Genomic DNA, 19,305 nt, shown 5'->3' with positions numbered 1-19,305 from the left:
CTGAAAATTGTATGTTCGCAACATCACTACTTAGAAGTAATTTGAAAACCAACATTTAGTTTAACACTTTAGGCACTCAGACCACTTCAGCTCATTTAAGTAGTCTGAATGCAGTGTCCCTATCCCACTTAGTCCTCTACCAGACAGCTACTAGAAGCGCTTTTGGGAGTTTACCGGACTCTGAGTCCTTTAAATTATACTGGATGTCACCATGCATGCACAATAGCCCTCCCCACCTCCATCCTCCCCCCACACAAACACTTTTTTTTAACCCTTTATGTGTTGCAGGGGTGAGGGGGGGCGAGGGAGGTGATAACCAAAGACACTATAATGTAAGGAACACATGCTTGTTAATAGAATCCCTTTAAGAATTTGAGCTGCATGTATGTTCAACCATAATTTACCTCTTTTATATTAAGTGTATCCACATTTATTAAATATAATTTTGTTCAGAACAAACATAGCTTTCATATCACATTAAATATTTATAAACAAAACATAATGTAATATAAAACAAAAATTGGTAATATTTATTAGTTCTACATGGCATTTTAACTATGAATGTCATAATATTGTTAGCTTGTATTACAATAAAACAAACAGCGATGTTTCACGAGCACAGCAGTACCCTCCATGTACAAGTTTTATTGTTTTTGGAAAGTTGCAGGGTAAAATATAGGGCTTTCCCCTTTTCAGTTTTTACACTTTGAAATTTGCCCGATTGGTTTGCTGGGCCTATGTTGCCTTTGAGACTGTATTGAAGCCCAGTAATGAAAACTAAAATCATCATGGCATACCATTCGTAAAAGAAGACAATCCAGAGTATTCAAAATAAGGTATGTCCAGACTTTTTTTAGTGGCCACTTAGTCACAAACCCAGGCCAGATTTAACTTTCATATTTGTTTTTTGCATTTATCACTCAAAAAAATGCACTTTCACTAATTATATCATCATCGTGATATGTTTTACTGCTTTGAAACACTCATATTTGTGTAGAGAGAAGTCTGAGTACAACATAACCCCCCATGTACAGGTTAAATGGTGTTTGAAAAAGCTACAGGATTAAATATAGGGCTTGCAAATCAAATTATCTAGTCCCTCAAATTGTATTTATTAAAATCACACAATTATGTAAAAAACATACCTAAATATAAGGTCAAAATGTAGAATTTAAATAAATACATTTTTGCAATATATATATATAAATTATATAATAATTTCATTCTTAGTATATATCAAAAGACAGTTAAAATGAAATTACAAACACACACACACATATATATAAAAGAAAAAAAGACCTTGCACTCCTACTCACAGTTTTTATGACCCGGTGCTCGATTGCACTAAATATGTAGAACAAAAAATCAGCACTCCCAGGTAATTCATTTCACACATAGCTCCTTTACTTGAAAAATGTCAACGTTTCAGTTCCACATAGGAACTTTCGTTCACATAGGAACTGTTGTGATGAATGTTCCTATGTGGAACTGAAACGTTGGCATTTTTACACTTTTTCAAGTAAAAGAGTTATGTGTGAATTACCTGTTAGTGCTGATTTTTTGTTTTATATATGTATATATATATATATATATATTTGTGTTAGGTGCTTATGATAATACAGTGTGAAATACCATAAATAAATGTAGGATAATAAAAAGAGCAAGTCAGTTGTGGTGTGCCGGAACCGACGATGAGGTAGGCCTGAGAAAGAAGAGGGCCTACCCAGTAAAAGAAAGATAGAAAGAAATGTTAAAATGTGGTGTGGTGGGAGGGTCATTCAACGCTGACCTCGAACGGTAAGGAGCAAGGTAAGGGGAGTGCCTTAAGTAGGCTAGGAGTAGCAAACCAGCTCCTCCCACAAATCCAGGCAAAATTGCCTTAATACTTGTGTTAGGTGCTTATGATAGTACAGTGTGAAATACCATAAATAAATGTAGGATAATAAAAAGAGCAAGTCGGTTGTGGTGTGCCGGAACCGACGATGAGGTAGGCCTGAGAAAGAAGAGGGCAAAAATTAAGTAATCAATTTATTACAGACAACCAATTCAGATACATTTATCTACCAGACATGTTTTTGAAAGCATCCCTTAATTCTTGTACTGGGTTCGGTATGTACCGTGAGAAAGCGGATGACTTCCAGCGCCCCAGTGTTTTTATAACATGAGTTGGGATGTTGACACTGGAGGCTGTGGACGCTGCTCCTATACGAAAGGAGTGCCCTGAGTAGTTGACTGCGTTGAGGCCCAGTTGTGTGAGCAAGGACCTGACGTAGGTCATGAAGGTTGTAATGGTGAGTACTGAACCTTGTAGCTGTAGTAATGGTTGTGAGGGCAGTAAGTGATGATGCTGTATGTATGCATCAAGAACCCTGACGGGACACCATCTGTTGTGCATGGGATAGTACAGAATTTTTACGGGTATGTGCTGACTGGTTTTGGAGTGAGGTAAAGTCAGGATGTAATGATCAATATGTTTTGTTAGGTGGGAATAGAGGAGGAAAGGAGTAGTTTGGGTCGTGGTGGTTGTAGTAAACTCTCTAGGTCTTAGAAATCCATAGAAATCTATGTATATTGCTGTTTTGATGATAGAATTTGTATTGGTGTCAAATGGCTTTAAGTCAAGCAGGTTAGACAATGCCTTGAAGATATGGTTATCTATGGGTAGCCTCTGGGCTGTATGTGTGGGTTCTGATTTCTGAATACCTCTGAGTATGGTCTTAATCTGGTGAGAGGCCATGAAACTGTTGTTATTTGGGTGTAAGATTAGCATATGGTGTTGAATGCCAGTGAGATAGAGTTTGATGGTGTTATATGACATTTTAAGTTTAAGGTTGTAAAAAGAAGCAAATTCCAAAAAAGATGTCATAACGAAAGTGTGAAAGCCCTGTTATATGTTTTGTGTGTATTGTTTGATAGTGCCAATTGGGACAATGTCCTGCTGTGCTGCATGATGGTTTCTAGTCCAGTATGAGTTGTTGAAATGTTGGAGAGATGGTGGCTGTGGGCACAGCTGACGGGAGTGCTTGATGAAACGCCTGAAATTTAAAGCGAGATAAATTGTCAGCAGCTGTGTTACATACACCTGGAACATGGAAACAACATAGGAAAAAATTATGACAAGCTGACAACCAAGTGAGTTTCCTGAGAAATCTCATGATCGTAAGGGATTTGGAACGACCTTTGTTGATGATGTGACAGGTTGCCTGGTTGTCTGAGTAACAACGCACTGGCATATTAGCTCATAAATGACCCCATGCTATGGCAGCCGCCACGATGGGTTAGATCTCAAAAAGAGCTGAGGTAGTGGAAAAACCTTCCAAATCCTGCACTGCTGAAGGCCAGCTGCCCCAAAGCCATTCGTTCCCAAAAATTGCTGCAAAACCTGTGGTAGATGCCGCATCTGACCACATGGTAGGAGATGAGTCAGTCAATTTAGGGAGGAACATACATTTACCCTTCCAAGTGGTTAAAAATCTCTTCCACATGTTTAGATCTGCCGTAGCTTGGGTATCTAAGGACAACCTGTGCGTGTCATGTAGGAAAAGTGGGAAAAGATGCAATAGTCGTGATATAAAGGAGCGGCCTTGAGGTATGATGCGCATAGCAAAATTTAATGATCCCAGCAGGGACTGTAGCTCTTTGCGGTTGCAAGTACCGAGCTGAAGGTAGCTGTTTATGTAAGTGAGAATATTCTCTGTCTTGTCGTGTGGTAGGCTCGCTTGCATTGTGGCTGAGTCTAATTGGATACCCAGAAAAGTGATAACCGTGTCTGGCCCCTCTGTTTTCTTAGGGGAGATAGGTACACCTAGTTGCTCAAATAGCTTAGTGGTAGCTTTGAGACTAGTAGGAGGGGAAGTATTCTCCTCGACCAGTAGGAAATCGTCCAGGTAATGTAATACCTTAGGGCATCTGGCTATGTTCAATAGTAACCAGCACAATGCTTCGGCAAATGTGTCGAAAATTGCTGGGTTTACTTTTGGACCCAAGAGTTAAACAGGAGAAAAAGTATTAGTTCCCAGACCATTTGATGCCATGCAGGTGCCACAGTGTGGGGTGGATTGGTAGTAACTTAAAGGCGTTAGTAATGTCGGTCTTACTAAGCCAGGCTCCAACCCCTGCTTGTATGATAGCGGTAATGGCGTGATCTATAGTGGTGTATTGCAGGGAGAATTCCTCAGAGGGTATAAGGGAGTTAAGACTGGGGTTGGCCGATGAGTGGGGTGCTGATAAATCAATGATGAGTCTCTGTTTTAGGGAAGATTTCCCTGTGACAACACCAATGGGGTTAGTGCGCCATTCTATGAATGGAGGAGTTTTGAAAGGCCCCAATACGAAGCCCTCAGCCACTTCTTGGGCTATGAAGGTGTCAACCGCTGTGGGTTTGTGCTGTGCGGATTGTAGATTAGGGCATTCCAGAGTTCCGGCTGATATGTGTAGGATACCTGTGTGGAAGCCTTCTGTTAAACCAGAGATAAGAAAGTCTACTAGGTGTCTACATGGGTGCTGAGACATAAATGCAGTAAATACTTGCATATTAATGGACGTTAGGTAAGGCTTGGAATACATTTTATTTGGACACATGGTCTTTGCATGTTCCCTAAAACATTTTGAACAGATATGCAATAGTCTACATCCACTATAATTACAAGACCCAACAATGAAATTATTACATATCTGGGACTTGCCCAGAAACTTGATTGGGCGTCCCAGTTTGTCTCTTGACAACTTCTCTGGAACACCAGAGGAACTAGCTCCTTGCGTGGAGGCATGTTCATCCGCCGTGTTGGGACAAAAATTTGTGGTATGGGCTGTGGAGGAGCAGTATGCACAAGCTGGTGTTCTTAGACCTGCAAAGTGTCTGCAAAAAATGACGGTATCAATCCTTCCCCAGTTGGACCGTGTTCTGTACTGGGAGAAGGCTCCAGACACTTTTGCAGAAAAAGACCTATGGTAGTCATAGAAGGCTGAACCACCATTTTTGTTGCCAAGGTCTACCAGCTTGTGCATGTAGAGATCAAACTCCTCTCTTCTGTTGGGATAGACCGCACAGATGACATCCCTGTAAATACCAAAGGCTAGTACAAATTATGGGATAGTCAGTTTCCTGTTCAGGCGGGCATCCCTAGATCTGACAACAACAGATACATCTTCATAAGCATAAGTCTTATTTTCAACAATATCCTGGGAGGCAATCAAAAGGGAAGCCAGGTTGACGTCTTTACCATCCAGGATATCTCTTTTAATGTGCTCAGGTATCATATGAGTCGGGCTAACTTCCTGGTCATCCAGGGTGATGGCTGGAGCAACTAATGGCAAGTCGTCTGGTGCTTGTGAAGCAGTGGCGGGTGGCCCTGCTAGAGTAAGGGCCGTGGTGACTGACTCAAGTTTCTCCAGGCCTCGCGGGACCACTAACTGATGGCGACTGCCAAGACGGGGTAAATACCTATTGGGAAGCCTGTGACCCTATTGCCAGTACTCTAACCTAGGGGGAAAAAATGAAATGTATGGTAGAATACCATATGAGCAGGTGTACATACCTGGTAGTATGACAAATTTCACAGGAAAACCGTGTGGAGCAAATATATATAAGCTTGACAGCCTGAAATGGGTAAAAGAGAGTAGTATGATGAGTGTGGATTGTCGGAAAGAAAAACAGACTTGTAGCCTGTAGCAGCAATGTTTTAATGGTTTGCTGGTGTATGATTGGAAAATAAAATGTTGTGACATACCATGGTAATAGAATGTGTTACCCAGAAAATGATATCATGGCTTTAATAAGACATCTGAGGGAGGCCGTGGCCTATGTATGAACAACATATGTGTTATATAATAATAGTGTGTAAGGGAAATATTAAATGTAAGTTATATATATATATATATATGTATATTACTGTGCAGAAAAGACGTATGATTGGTTGGATCAGTACGTGTGATTCAACCCGAGTATGCATGAAAAGGAATTATAGACTTATGTGTCATAATTAACAACAAAGAAATGAGGCCTGTTACATAGGCTGAGTCAATGAAATGGATAATTTATGAAAACTCCTGGAAGCGTGGGAGTCCAATGATCCATACAGAAATGTTAGCTGGTTTCATGCACTTGATATAATAAGTGACACCTTTAAATAGTAATGAAAATGGTCTGTCTATTGAAACAAGCAACTATTTAACCGAATGTATATACATGAAATGATGAAATGTAACTCACGAACCAGATCTATGTGAATACATAGCAAAATAACCGAATCTAGTATGAAGGGAACCAGAAGTAGCACGAATAGCTTCAACGTATGCATTTTAATGCGAACCGCAAGCGTGCAGGAATATAACATGAATAAGTGCCGAACGAAAAACACCACCGAAATGATAATCGTTTAAATGAAGCAATGGAAACAGTTGTGCGAAATGATCGCTTCTCTTAATACGCATGATTTAGCCGAAACAAATTGTACGAAATGAAGCCGCGAAAAGGCTGTGTAATTGCGACTGTGCAGAGAAAACCGTAAAGCGAGGACCCGTGCTGTACCGTGCGCATTGGGAACTGATCCTGGCGTGACAGGTAGGTCTAACTTACGGTTTAGGAGTCCCTGAGACGCGATCTACGACGAAGACCCGGGTAAGAAGCTGGACGGACGGAAAAGGCCTGCAAGAGGATTCCTGGACACAGCTTTCCGCGGAGAAACTCGTGGGTAAGAAAACCAAGATGGCGTCTGAGAGAACCCGGAAGTGGATCCTCATTCAACGCTGACCTCGTACGGTATGGAGCAAGGTAAGGGGAGTGCCTTAAGTAGGCTAGGAGTAGCAAACCAGCATCTCCCACAAATCCAGGCAAAATTGCCTTAATACATATATATATATTATTTTTTAAATGTATTATTTTATTTAGAATTATATATAATTATATAAATAATGTCCTATATGATTACAGCGTGAGTGATGGGTGTTGCATTAGGTTATTGTCTAAAGCAGGGGTGCCCAAGAGGTAGATCCCTAGATGTTTTAAAACAACACCTTCCAAGATGTTTTGTCATTCTAAAGATACTCTAAAAGGCATGCAAAGCATTATGGGGGTTGTGGTATAAAACCCTTTATCAACATTCATACACTATAATTCATACAAAATATGATATGATTCATACACTATAATTGACCAAATAATACATTTTGCTAATTATTGGTACAGAAAGGTGGCCATAGGCATTCTGTGCTTAAATTCAGTGTTAAAGGACCATATTTGTTAATGTGGGAATTGTTTTATCCCATTAAATCTCACCTGAGATATAGTTTTCCTTGTACTTACATAGAAAGAAGAAAATTATTTTCCCCCATTAGCTTTCCTCGAGATAAACAGGCTCATTCACTAAAGTAAGAATTCAAGGTGAATTTAAAGAGAATGTTCAAGTTAAGGTCAAAATAGGCGAGCTGGAAATATTCTATATGCCAGACATGCTTTCGGATCAGCTAATCTAGCCTTAAATTTGAAATTCCTCTTGAATTCACTTGAATTGAATTAATAGCCCTTAAATGTTCACTCTACTTACATAATGGTGAATCTTATATTTCACTTGAGACATTGTTCTCATTGTAGTGACATACATGAGAACACACACACACACACACCTTGGTTTACACTTGAGATACAGTTTTCACTGTACTTGGATGGAGGCAAATATTTTTCCCATCATATTCACTTGAGATATATTTTTTATTGTTCTTATACAGGAGCTTTCTTTTATCCCTTTAGATTTAATTTGAGAGATATATTTGTGAGTTATTGTGAGGTACTGTGAGTTGTGCTATGCAGTATGTAGTATGATGCGCAAAAGAAGTGATGACAAGGCTTTAGTAAGTACAGTGAAACAATGTCGAGAGTGAAGTATAAAGGGGGAAAGCAAACTACATTAAGCTTTCTTATGCCCATATCACCTATATCAGGCATAGGCAATCTTCGGCACTCCAGATGTTTCGCACTGCACCTCCCATGATGCTTTGCAGGCGTTACGGGTGTAAGAGCATTATGGGGGATGTAGTCCAAAACATCTGGAGTGCCGAAGGTTGCCATATCCCTGACCTATATCCATATCACATAAATTAAGCCTATATACTCAGTAAAAATTCAATGCTGCGTGACCGTCAAGAGAGTTGATATAGTACAACAGCGGGACATGTACATTAAGCTATCGCTACACAATAATAGTTAAAAGAACATGATAGATTCTATGGTGCCGTTTGAAAATTCACTAAGGCAGATTTCCCTTTGAAATAGGACACACTTGTCTGATTGTCAAAGTGTTTGAATGCATTATGCACTCAAATTATATATGCTTAAAATTTATTTTAACATACATAGTAACATAGTGATATAAGATGAAAAAAAAAAAACTAAATTGAATCCTCCATGCATTTGTATCTGAAGTTGAAAAAAAACAAAACCATAAAACCCAATATGAAGCCATTTCTAATTGTGCCACAAACTGATAAAAATTCCTTCTTGGTTCCAAAATGGCAATTCAATATATCTTTGGTTAAAAACTCTGTTACCAACCACATTAATTATTGTACCCTGCGATATTCTGTTTGTTTGTTTTTTTGTTTGTTTTCAAAACAATCATCCAGGTTTTGTTTTTTCAAAATCTGATAAAAGAACTTCTTTAGGCAAATCATTCTGCATCCTTAATGTTCTTACTGTGAAGAACCCCTTTTCTTTGCTGTAGATGAAATTCCCTTTCTTCAAGTCTCAAATGATGACCTCTTGTCTTATGTTAATAAATAGTCCTGTTAATGAACAGATTGTCAGACAGCTGTTTGTATTGACCCTGTATATATCATTGCTCCCTGTATTGTCAAAAATCTGGGAAAAATGCATCCACACGCAATTATGATAATATTATCGACGATCAAATTATCTGACCCCTGATCAATCAGGCTTTCGTCCAAATCACTCAACATCGACTGCCCTCTTAAAAGTCTGCAATGACATCCAAATTGTCATGGAACAAGGAGACGTAACGGGAGCTATTTTCCTTGATTTTGCCAAGGCCTATAACACAGTAGACCATGGCATTATTTTTCAAAAACTTAAAAACTCGGGCATTGGTGATCGTCCGCTAACCTGGTTTTGATCGTATCAGACTGATTGCAATATGTGGCCATTTCTGATAGCGCTTCCCTCACTCTTCAAGTCACGTGTGGTGTTTCTCAAGGCTCCATACTCGGCCCCCTGCTATTCACATTATTTATAAATGATCTGCCTTACGTCTGCAAATCCTCAACTGTACACATGTATGCAGACAACACTGTTATCTACGCTAGTAAACCCAAGCTACCGCAGCTTGAGGCTGTGCTCCAAAACCAATTCACAGAGGTAGAAAAGTGGATAGCGGATAACAAACTCTTTCTAAACACTGACAAAACTGTTACAATGATCTTTGGAACTGTACCTAAAACTACAAAATCAACAACTGTGTATCAGAACAAATTCAAATAGCACAGTGACAGCAGTCTGCTATTTTAAATATCTAGCTATGTTGCTAGACCCCAATCTATCCTTTGGCCTTCACATTGAAAAAATCTCTTCAAAACTTTACCAAAAACTAGGTGCTCTGTACAGAAACAAATCCTGCCTAAGCCCTACAGTATGGAAACAGTGCAACAAATGCTAATGTATGGGGATGTAGTGTATGCACCCGCACCACAAACCCACCTTAATAAACTTTTATATTGTATTTTTGTAATATTGTATCCTATTGTAACAATGCAATGTTTTGTGGACCCAAGACATACTTGAAAACGAGAAATCTCAATGTATTCATCCTGATAAAATATTTTATAAATAAATATTAGTCTTTTCAAACTATTGAAACTATTTCAGCTTTTAGAGCCTTTCTTCAGAACTAATTGTTTGTCATGTCCCTTGTTAATTTTGTAGACCACTTTTGCACTTTTTCTAATTCCCTAATATATTTTTTTAAACTGGTTCCTAAAAATTACAGCATATTTTCAAGCTGGTATTCTTACCGTGGTTTTATAAAGAGGCTAAATAATTTTCATTACATTAATGTATAACTCTTTATAAGCAAGAAAGTACCGTACTGGCCTTTACAACTGCTAACTAGCATTTCAGATTATTGTCTAGTCTATTGTCTTTAATTATTGTTCTCACTGACAGTTTTACCCAACTCAACTCCATTAAGGTATAAGTTACCCAAAATGCATAACTTTGCACTTATCTACATTAATTATAATCTGGTTTGAGAATTAGACATGATGGATTTAAGTATTTTTTCAACCTAGATTATATAACTTTGTAACAGCATTCTAATGTATCCAGATTCATCAGATAAGAAGTAAAACTTATGTTTTAAGTCATCTGGAAGCAAAGACATGACTTTCAATATAAAGGGAATGTAGGGAAACAGCACCTTCACAAGTGTCCTCAACTCAAATAAAGATGGAACGATATGCAAAACAAGAGGACAAATACAATGGAATATGCTGAAGTATTTTTGATGCTGGTGATTATAAATAAAATGAAGGAAATGCACTTACAATCTTCTGGAGCTTGAAATCCACTCTAGATATATGCGCTTGGACGGTACAGTCCCTGTGGATATGCTGATCTTGGTCTCGGTCCTAATCTTATGTGGAAAGGTGTCCTTAGGCCGGTCAGCAGTGTGTGGTGGTCATCAGCATTTGTAGAAGTGGTCTCTTTCAATGTGCCGTTTTCTCACAGTGAGAGTTCACCAGCGTATAAAATTTAAATAAACAACAGAAGATAGTGCTCTCTGTACAGCAAATAAAATAATAAAAGAAGGTATACTCACAAATTGAGAGCACAGTAAACTTGTGCTCAATCCTATACAGCTTAGGTGGTATCTTCCCCACCTAGGAAACCAACGTTTGAATCCTCCAGGTAAAAATCTTCAGAGATAAAAAACAAGAAGGTCTAAATTCGATAAAAACTAGTTTTATTTATAACAAAAATAATAAAACCAAAAGTATAGTATAAAACATCAGTACACTAACGCGTTTCACCTTCACATAAGCTGATGTCTACAGGTCATTACACAAAGAGATTAAGTGGACCTTTGACGGAACATTGAGATACTTTCCACTCTTGTCAAATGTGAAAGCTTTCCATTACCAACTGCACTCTGTACTCTATCTCTCAGTTACGCTATTTTAGTTACTTTAAGTCTGAGTAGTATATTGCAATGATCTTTTAGAAGTAGTAGATTCTAAAGTCTTTTTTTAGCTTACTGTGTTTTTGCCCGAACACTAGTAAATCTGCCTTTTTGTATATTAGCTATAAAATTTTGTAAACTCACACAACTTGTCATTTTATTATACTTATGTATACATATGGTTTTGCGCATTTCCATTTGACATTCTAGCAACTAAGATGATTTTTTTTCCCTCTGATGTATCCAAATCGCCATGTGCTTTACATGGCATATCTCGGTTGACATGCCAGTATATGCCAAATATTTACTTTCACAAAATATTTTAAATCATTCCAGTTTTTTTGCAGCTATGAGACAAACAACTGAATCGCACAAAGGTAAGTTCTGAGATACAGCTGTAATTTTTCGCTGGTTTTTCGGACAACCTGATAATGCTGATATATCATCCATGACATAAATTAAATATTGTGTCATAATTTACTTAATGTTCAACATATACGGTAAAATATTCTTAGTAAAATGATATGACACAAATTACGTCCTTAAGCCATACATTTTGGGAATTCCACATATTATTGTAAAAGTGGAGAGTGGTACTTACTAAAAAAATATTGCCATAAATAATAGCATTGCTCGAAATTAATATTCAAATCATGTGAATGTAAACTTTTGGATGTGCTGTTCTGCTCTTTTTCATGTTGCAATCTTGCAGCAATGAAATTTTTTTTCCCTTCGATCTATCCAAATGGCCTTGTACCTTACGTGATATTAAATTTGCCTCTCCTTCAGTCTTAGAGCTTTTTTCATACCCTCCCAAGACTTTCAGTTTTTTTGATAACTACGAACGTAAGGTACCTAGAAGTCTTTATAATTTGCTTCTAAAACCCACGTATTTATTAGTGAAAGTATGCATGCTCTTAAGTTCTGTCATGAAGTGGTTTGAAAGCAGCCCACAAGTTAGAGAATGCAAGATCACGGTAGTGATCCAATAGTATTTGTAATAGAACAACTGAATATGTGATTTCTCTTACAGCTGGTTTTATTTTATGTAAATTAGGTAATTTTTTCACAAAAGTAAATCAGGGCTAGGCAAACCCTGGCAGACAGCACCAACAGGACTCTGTGGTATTAAAGGCAAAGGACAAAAAACAAAACCACACACATTTCATGTGTTCTGCATAGCTAACAGCAGTCAATGCATTCTAAATTAATAATACAGTCCGAGCACCATAGCAACTCTTACCCCTTGCCTATGCAATAGTGAATGGAAAACTACTGTTCCTACATAAAGCTGTATATTATTTATAACATAATATACAATAAAATATAAATTGTAAATGTAATATGTAATTGCAGCAGCTATAAGTATTTTCATTCTGTACCTGACTCTGCTCTGTTAACCATGAAAAAAATGAGTACTGCATACACGTTATACTGCATACATATATACAAACCCCTACCTCCCCTAAAAGGCTTCTTTAATGCTTACTGTGTAGGAGCCTGAGCCTCTGTCACACACTTTACATTCTGACAGGTCTACTCATAAAACCGTGAGTGGAACCATCAGTAAAGCAGCTATCAGTTTAGCATCCTTTCATATTGAATGGAATTTCTTTCAAGTGCTTAACCGCATATCTCCCAAATTTTTGTCATCAAACGCATTAAGACAAAAAAAAAGACATTGTCTATTTGGGCAATGAACTGCGAAACTGATGTCTCCTATTTGTTTTCCAAAGTTTGAGGAAAGAATTGTCTTATGAGCACTAGACATTTACACACACAGAGAGTACTTTAAAGGATCACTCCAAACACCATAACTGCTGCAGCGTGTTGTAGTGGTTATGGTGCCAGGCGTTCCCTTGCTCTGCCCCATTATAGAATGGTTTGACATTTTTACCTGGAGTCTGATGGGTGTAACTCCTTGCGTCCACTTCTTCCACCAGAAAACTGACAGCAGGAACTTCTGTTAGCTCTCCTATAATTAAGGGCAATCACTTGATTGCTCTTAGCCAATAAGCTAAGCCCTGCACCACAAGGCATAGTGCAAACAGAGAGCTTTGAGCTCTCTATGTAGAGTACAGGCGTCGGGGAGCAGCACTAGCAAGCCCCAGGTAGGAAGTCAAAAAGCTCTAATACATTTTGACTCCTTACAGTTGGGGGTATTCCAGGGAACTCCTATCAACCGCTGTAGTGTTTATGGCGCTTTGAGTGTTCCTTAAAACAAGCAGGTTTTTTTTAAAGTGGCACTGTAATTTTGAGTTTCTCATAGAGATTGAAAATTTATGAAAAACTAATAAAGATTGCTTTGGAATTTCATTAACATTTCAACACTATAAGAAGATTCAAGTAGCTTCCATCACCAAATTTTGCCATTTACCATTTAACTGAAACTTGCCTACGACATCTCACTGCTCATGAGCAAGATGTGTATTCCATAGACCTCACATTTTGTATCTCACATGCGCGAGAATACCAAAGTAAAATGTAAACCGACTGAAAAAAAAAATGGTGGCAAAAGCTATAGATTCATTTTACCATATCTCCCTTCTTGTCTCCCCCAGGTGCCACCATGCAGCTAGACCTTCCACCTGAGGGGAGAGTGGTCTTACCAAAAATGCAAAAATTCCATGAGTAAAACTTTCATGATGAATTGTGAAATACAATGATTCAGGACTTTTTTCAATATAGACAGTATTTATAGAGATATCAAATAATAGTCCACTGTGTAATACAGGTGATGGCTGGTGTTGGTGGGAGTCAGACCTCTCCAGACGCGTTTCTCCGCTTCGTATAAACGAGGGATGGAGAAGGCCAGAATCAATAACACGCTCTCAGACAACCACAACAGGGCCAATAGAGGACTATTATTTGATATATCTTTTCAGCACTACATATTTTTGCTGACTCGGGACGCCGAGCATTCGAATAAGGTCTGGACTTTTTTCATGGCTTTCATTTAGCAATTTGTAATGGACATATTATATGCAATAGAGATTGTTTTCGTTTTATATTTGTCTGTATTTTATAATAAATTATTTTTAGCTTATTTTGAGTGTGCTAGTAAGGTCAGTTCTATGATCAATTAGGAGAGAGGGGTTAATTTAACTATGTATTTGTTCTATACTATATAGGTTGTTAGGTTTCCTATCTATTCACCCTACTCTCATCCAATTTTATTCAATCAGCGCTCCACTATACATACTCTTTTCAGTATTTATAGAGAGGTGAACATTGACACTCAGCACCTCTCAAGCTGTAAATAAATTAGTTTCGCGTTTCGTGCTTCTGTACTTTAAGATAACAGGAGAACAGGCAGGATCTTATTTATGTACAATAATTGATGCAATAAAAGAGCTGGGGGCCATATACTGACACATACTAAACAAAGAAACAAATTAACTTGAGAGAGCAAACATCATCATGGGAAGTTTCCCAAGTACTTTCCTATTTTACTCATAGATATCTCTTATTCTCCATCTACAGCTATAGAAATGGAAAACCTTATACCAGGTTGTTTACTATCAGTAGAGGCTGGTCCATAAGGGAAGGTTGGGCAACAGCCTTCAGTTTTTGTTGCAAAAAAAATAAAAATCTGTTGGCATTATAAGGTCTACTGATAAGTGTGTGTTAGAAGAAACGTATCTCTCGTGAGTATATCTACAGTTTCCACTCTCCTCTTTATTGATGACAGTAGATGCAGCTGATTGTGAACAGGTGAGGCCATCCCATGGCGTTAAGTGGGTAGAGCCTAACAAATCAGCGAGGGTAGAGTCCCACCATCTTTAAACTTCACCAGCCACCACTGTTTACTAGGCGGAGAACTAAATGGTGGAGAATTATTATCTATGTGATTTTAGCATTTTATTCATTAGGTTTGCTATTTATGTTTAAGAATGTTCAATGGGAGAGTTTGATATTTTTAGAAGTGGATATCTGATTTCATCTGACTCAGATAGTAAGTTTATCAAATGTACTCTTCAACCTTCTTTTCTGGTCCATAAACACCTCTCTGGAAACCTCACACAGCCCCTGAGCACTATGCTCACTATTGTTGCCTCCACCCCCTACAACCTACTTTCCACTTCCTGCACCTCACTTTCCATCCCCCAGTTAGAAAAATAACTAATTCGAGCAGTTCCTATAGAGTTCCACATACATGGGAAACAATGCCAGAAAATACTAAATCTGCAAACAGGTTGAAGTCTCTGAAAACATATGCACCCATCTAATGTCAATCACAAAAATATGTATTTACAATTATATTGGAATACACAAGATCCAGCGCACTCACTCATCCACTAAACAGCAACTTCAAAGCTCACAGATTGTATTAGTTTTTTTTTTTTAAAAAACACATAATCTAGGCAAAAATAATGGGGGTTTAGTTACATTATATGATCATACATTGCATAAGCCTGCCACAATGTCAATGTACCCCATCTTTGGCAGGTCCTACTCTGACAGCCTAATGTCTGATCTTATGAGATTAACCCACTTACTTGGGGGAAAAATTCCATCTGGGGCTCTCTGCAGTACAAGGCTAAAAAGGGCCCTGGGATGAGGCACCTGTGACAGGGAGGGGTGCAAAACCAAGGAGTTGGCCTGAGTGCGGCCACCTGGTTTTATGAAACCATATATATATATATACACGGTTTATGCATCCAGCTATGTGTAATAAAATAATTGTATATGTATTTTATATCTTCAACAATGTATTTATAATTGGATATATCTCCTATACTATATGTGTACCAGTGTATTTGTATGAGCTCCCCTCGATAAACATGAAAACGAGATAAATCTCTATGTGCCCTTCAATTTTACACAAATTTTACAGAACTGATGCTGAATACCAGTAAACGTACAACCCAATTGTTGAATACATTGCAAGATTCAGTTTCCAAGCAATAACATTGATACATTTCCTTACTTTCAAAAAGAAGTTTGTGCAGCTTTAGGACGCTAAATAGTTTAAAATTCGCCACCTTCTGCACGTCAAACAACTTCATGTTTGTGTTGGGGCTTTATAAATAATCATAATATTCGTAGGTCAAAACAAGAGTTATTCTAACTAGGTGGACTTGATTTTAAACCGATAAATAAGGAATAGAGAATTAACAAATATGTTGGAATGGAACGTACATTTTAGTGCTGTGCTAAGAGAAAACGTATTCAGTCCGTTTAAGTCTTATTTTATGCACTTTCATATTATTTCGTATCCAGCTATTTAGTACCATATGGCATTGATATTCACCCATAACACTCATGGTGGCTAGCATGTGAAATCCTATTATACAGAATATGACAAATATAACAAATATAAAGAAAAAAACTAACAGTTTCCTAAAAAATAATGCATTAGCTAAATTATTTAACATCAACCAATTATAAAAAGAAGCATACATATTACAACATGTTTATGTAAAAAAAAATATTCTATAAAAATGTTTTACTTCCCAAGGTTTAATGTAAATGGTGTATTACAAAATTTAATTCCGTTCTACACATTACAAATGCTTAAGAAAATATACGAACGAACGCTAGCAAATCCACCACTTGTTTTAGCATACTCACATGAGATATTTCCTTAATACAATACGTTCTTTTCATCATAATATATTTGTCTAAAATAAGTTTTTTATGTTAATACTGGATATTAGTTATATCAATGTGGGTTTTTGTGTGTAGAGATCAAATATTATAAAATTCTATAAAACTCAATACAGCAATATTTGTAAGTACATGTTATATGACGTGCTTTCGAACATTGAAAAACATGTTTATTAAACGGACAAATATAAATGAACCTATTTTTTATTAACTAACAATTAATGGAATTAATGTAGCCTCACCCTGGTTTATATAATAAACAATTTAGAAAAAATCTTTCTGGATTTAGTTTTCTAACAAGCAAGAGACGATACAGGTTTGTTTTATAAAGTGTTAAGTGAATTTCACATTGAAAAAAAAAAAAAATTCACATTTTGAAATTGTCTCATTTATCGTAAAATTTTACGCTTTATGATTTTGTAAAGTGTTGCGGAAGAAGTTGTCGCTATATAATTGCCAATAATGATAATAAAAGTGTAGAAATATTTATGCATTAATGCAAGCCCTAAATATTTGCTTTTTTATATATATATATGTGTATATATATATATATGTTTAGACGAAGTGTATATAACTAAATAGAGACACTATAGAAGACGTATAACCACTATGTGCATATAAATAACTTGCATAAACATTTAATGACAACTTTAAACCTTAAATCATATATGTATCTGTTATATCAGAGGACATGTTTGAGGGTCACTAAGTTAATTATCCAAATACAGATCTACAAGTTTCCCAATCTCATAATGATTCTATATCTTTTTCTGTCTCATCAGCATAATATTGGCCATTTATTGCAGATCTAAGCGTTGGGGGAACAGCTAAAAAAACCTAGAAAACACAATTCCGCTTCACGCCTTTGGCCTTGCAATTGGTCTTTTGTACAAATGACCATTTCCTGCAATGTCTTAACTCATTCTTCTAGTCCTACCTAATGCAACACATGATGAAACTGCAATTACCTCTCTTATAATGGTGACTGCTTCTCTCTGTGTAGCTTACAACTTTGAACCTTGCATAAAATTTTAATTTAAAGAGAAATACATTTTAAATTAAGAAAACCCAAAGGGAGGCAAACTCACTTGTATACGATGATCAATCCTCTGTATACAAAGTTTCCAGAAGGCGCAATGTGAATCAAAAGTCACTCTCTTGCTAGGATGTTTGTAGAAAAATATGCCCTAAATTTAGAATTGAAAGAGGCAGGAAAGACAGGGGGTGAGAGGGAGGGGTGATGTGAACCTCAGAATGCTGACAACATCAATGGTTTATCTTGATCATTTATAAGACAGAATAGGGCCAACACCTGCTCAGCATTACGCCTTACATTTTGACATTACATGTGTTTCATTTTACATATCATACAAATAATATTCGATATTATACTTGTGTGGTAAGTATCACTTTTTTCTGTACAGATTACATTAACAGTGCAGGGCTGGACCACAATATTTTGCTACCTCTGCCCAAGGACAAAATGCATCTCCCCAGGTGCCCCCATGCCTTCACAACTAAATTCTCAGCTACTTTGCCAATCACGCGCACTTAATTACCTCCACACACATATGCAAATATAATTAGGCACACACATACAACTAAAAGTTTACAAAGCCACATGCACATTTACTTAGCAACAAACTCAACACACATCTCTGTTCATCATTTATACATATTGCCACAAAATGTATGTAGACACACACAAATACTTTCTCACAGACACACATTCACACACACACACACACACACACACATATATATTTAAATTCACAAAAATGCACCCTCTTCTCTTTAGCTGCTAACCACTGTCAGAAGTTGGAGAAGGAGAGGGAGGGAGAAGACTTTGCATCAGACAGCACAGCGTTCTGTCCCCGTAGCATTTTGTACATTACACAGGCACGGGATGCAGATATATGATCTCACACCCTGACATATAAAGATTTTTAAATCTTTCTGACAATTTACTGAAAACTATTCTGTTTCATGTAATTTGTTTCCACCATTTTAAACTTGCCCGTATTCCAGACTTGTACACATCAGAAAAATTTGGTTCATGCAAATCACTTTGGCAGAAAATATATAATGTGCAAAAAATGGGCCAATCAGTATACTGCAAAATATATTTTGTATATATTTTCCAGTGCATTGATAGGTGCATTTTCGCAACGTTTGGTTTACAAATCAAATGAGAAAAAGTAACCACTGGAGGGAAAAAAGAAGAGAAGCAGTAAATAAAATCTATATTTATATACAATTATTAAGTATATACATTATTATAATCTAATAATTATATAGATATCGATTTTTTTTTTTTAAATTACTGCTCCTTTTCCCCCCATTTATTAGTGACTTCTCACTTTATCTGTGAATAAATTCAACATTTAGTGGCTGTACCATTACTATTATTCATCTGTTTTTCCATCAAATGTTTTTGGGGTCTTTTTGGCGCCATGAATGGAGCTCTGAATCAAGAATCAAACAAACTTGCTCGTCCATTGTGTGAGCC

At 37.1% G+C, this 19,305-nt stretch overlaps 1 protein-coding gene across 1 annotated transcript in view; it reads right to left on the bottom strand.

Annotated features, from left to right (window-relative positions):
- LOC134612262 (tyrosine-protein kinase ZAP-70) overlaps nt 1–18,631 on the bottom strand; it is a 78,788-nt gene extending 60,157 nt beyond the window's left edge. Inside the window, exons 1-2 of the mRNA XM_063456608.1 lie at nt 18,603–18,631; nt 17,885–17,983 (exon numbers count right to left, since the gene is read on the bottom strand). The gene's annotated coding sequence lies outside the window, so the exon portion shown is untranslated. The remainder of the gene's footprint in view (nt 1–17,884; nt 17,984–18,602) is intronic.
- Between the last annotated feature and the right edge of the window lie 674 nt (nt 18,632–19,305).

The sequence above is a fragment of the Pelobates fuscus genome, chromosome 5 (assembly GCF_036172605.1).
Source record: "Pelobates fuscus isolate aPelFus1 chromosome 5, aPelFus1.pri, whole genome shotgun sequence".
Classification (NCBI taxonomy): domain Eukaryota; kingdom Metazoa; phylum Chordata; class Amphibia; order Anura; family Pelobatidae; genus Pelobates; species Pelobates fuscus.
The sequence above is the reverse complement of the archived record's forward strand: the minus strand, read 5'-3'. Positions and strand labels throughout refer to the sequence as shown.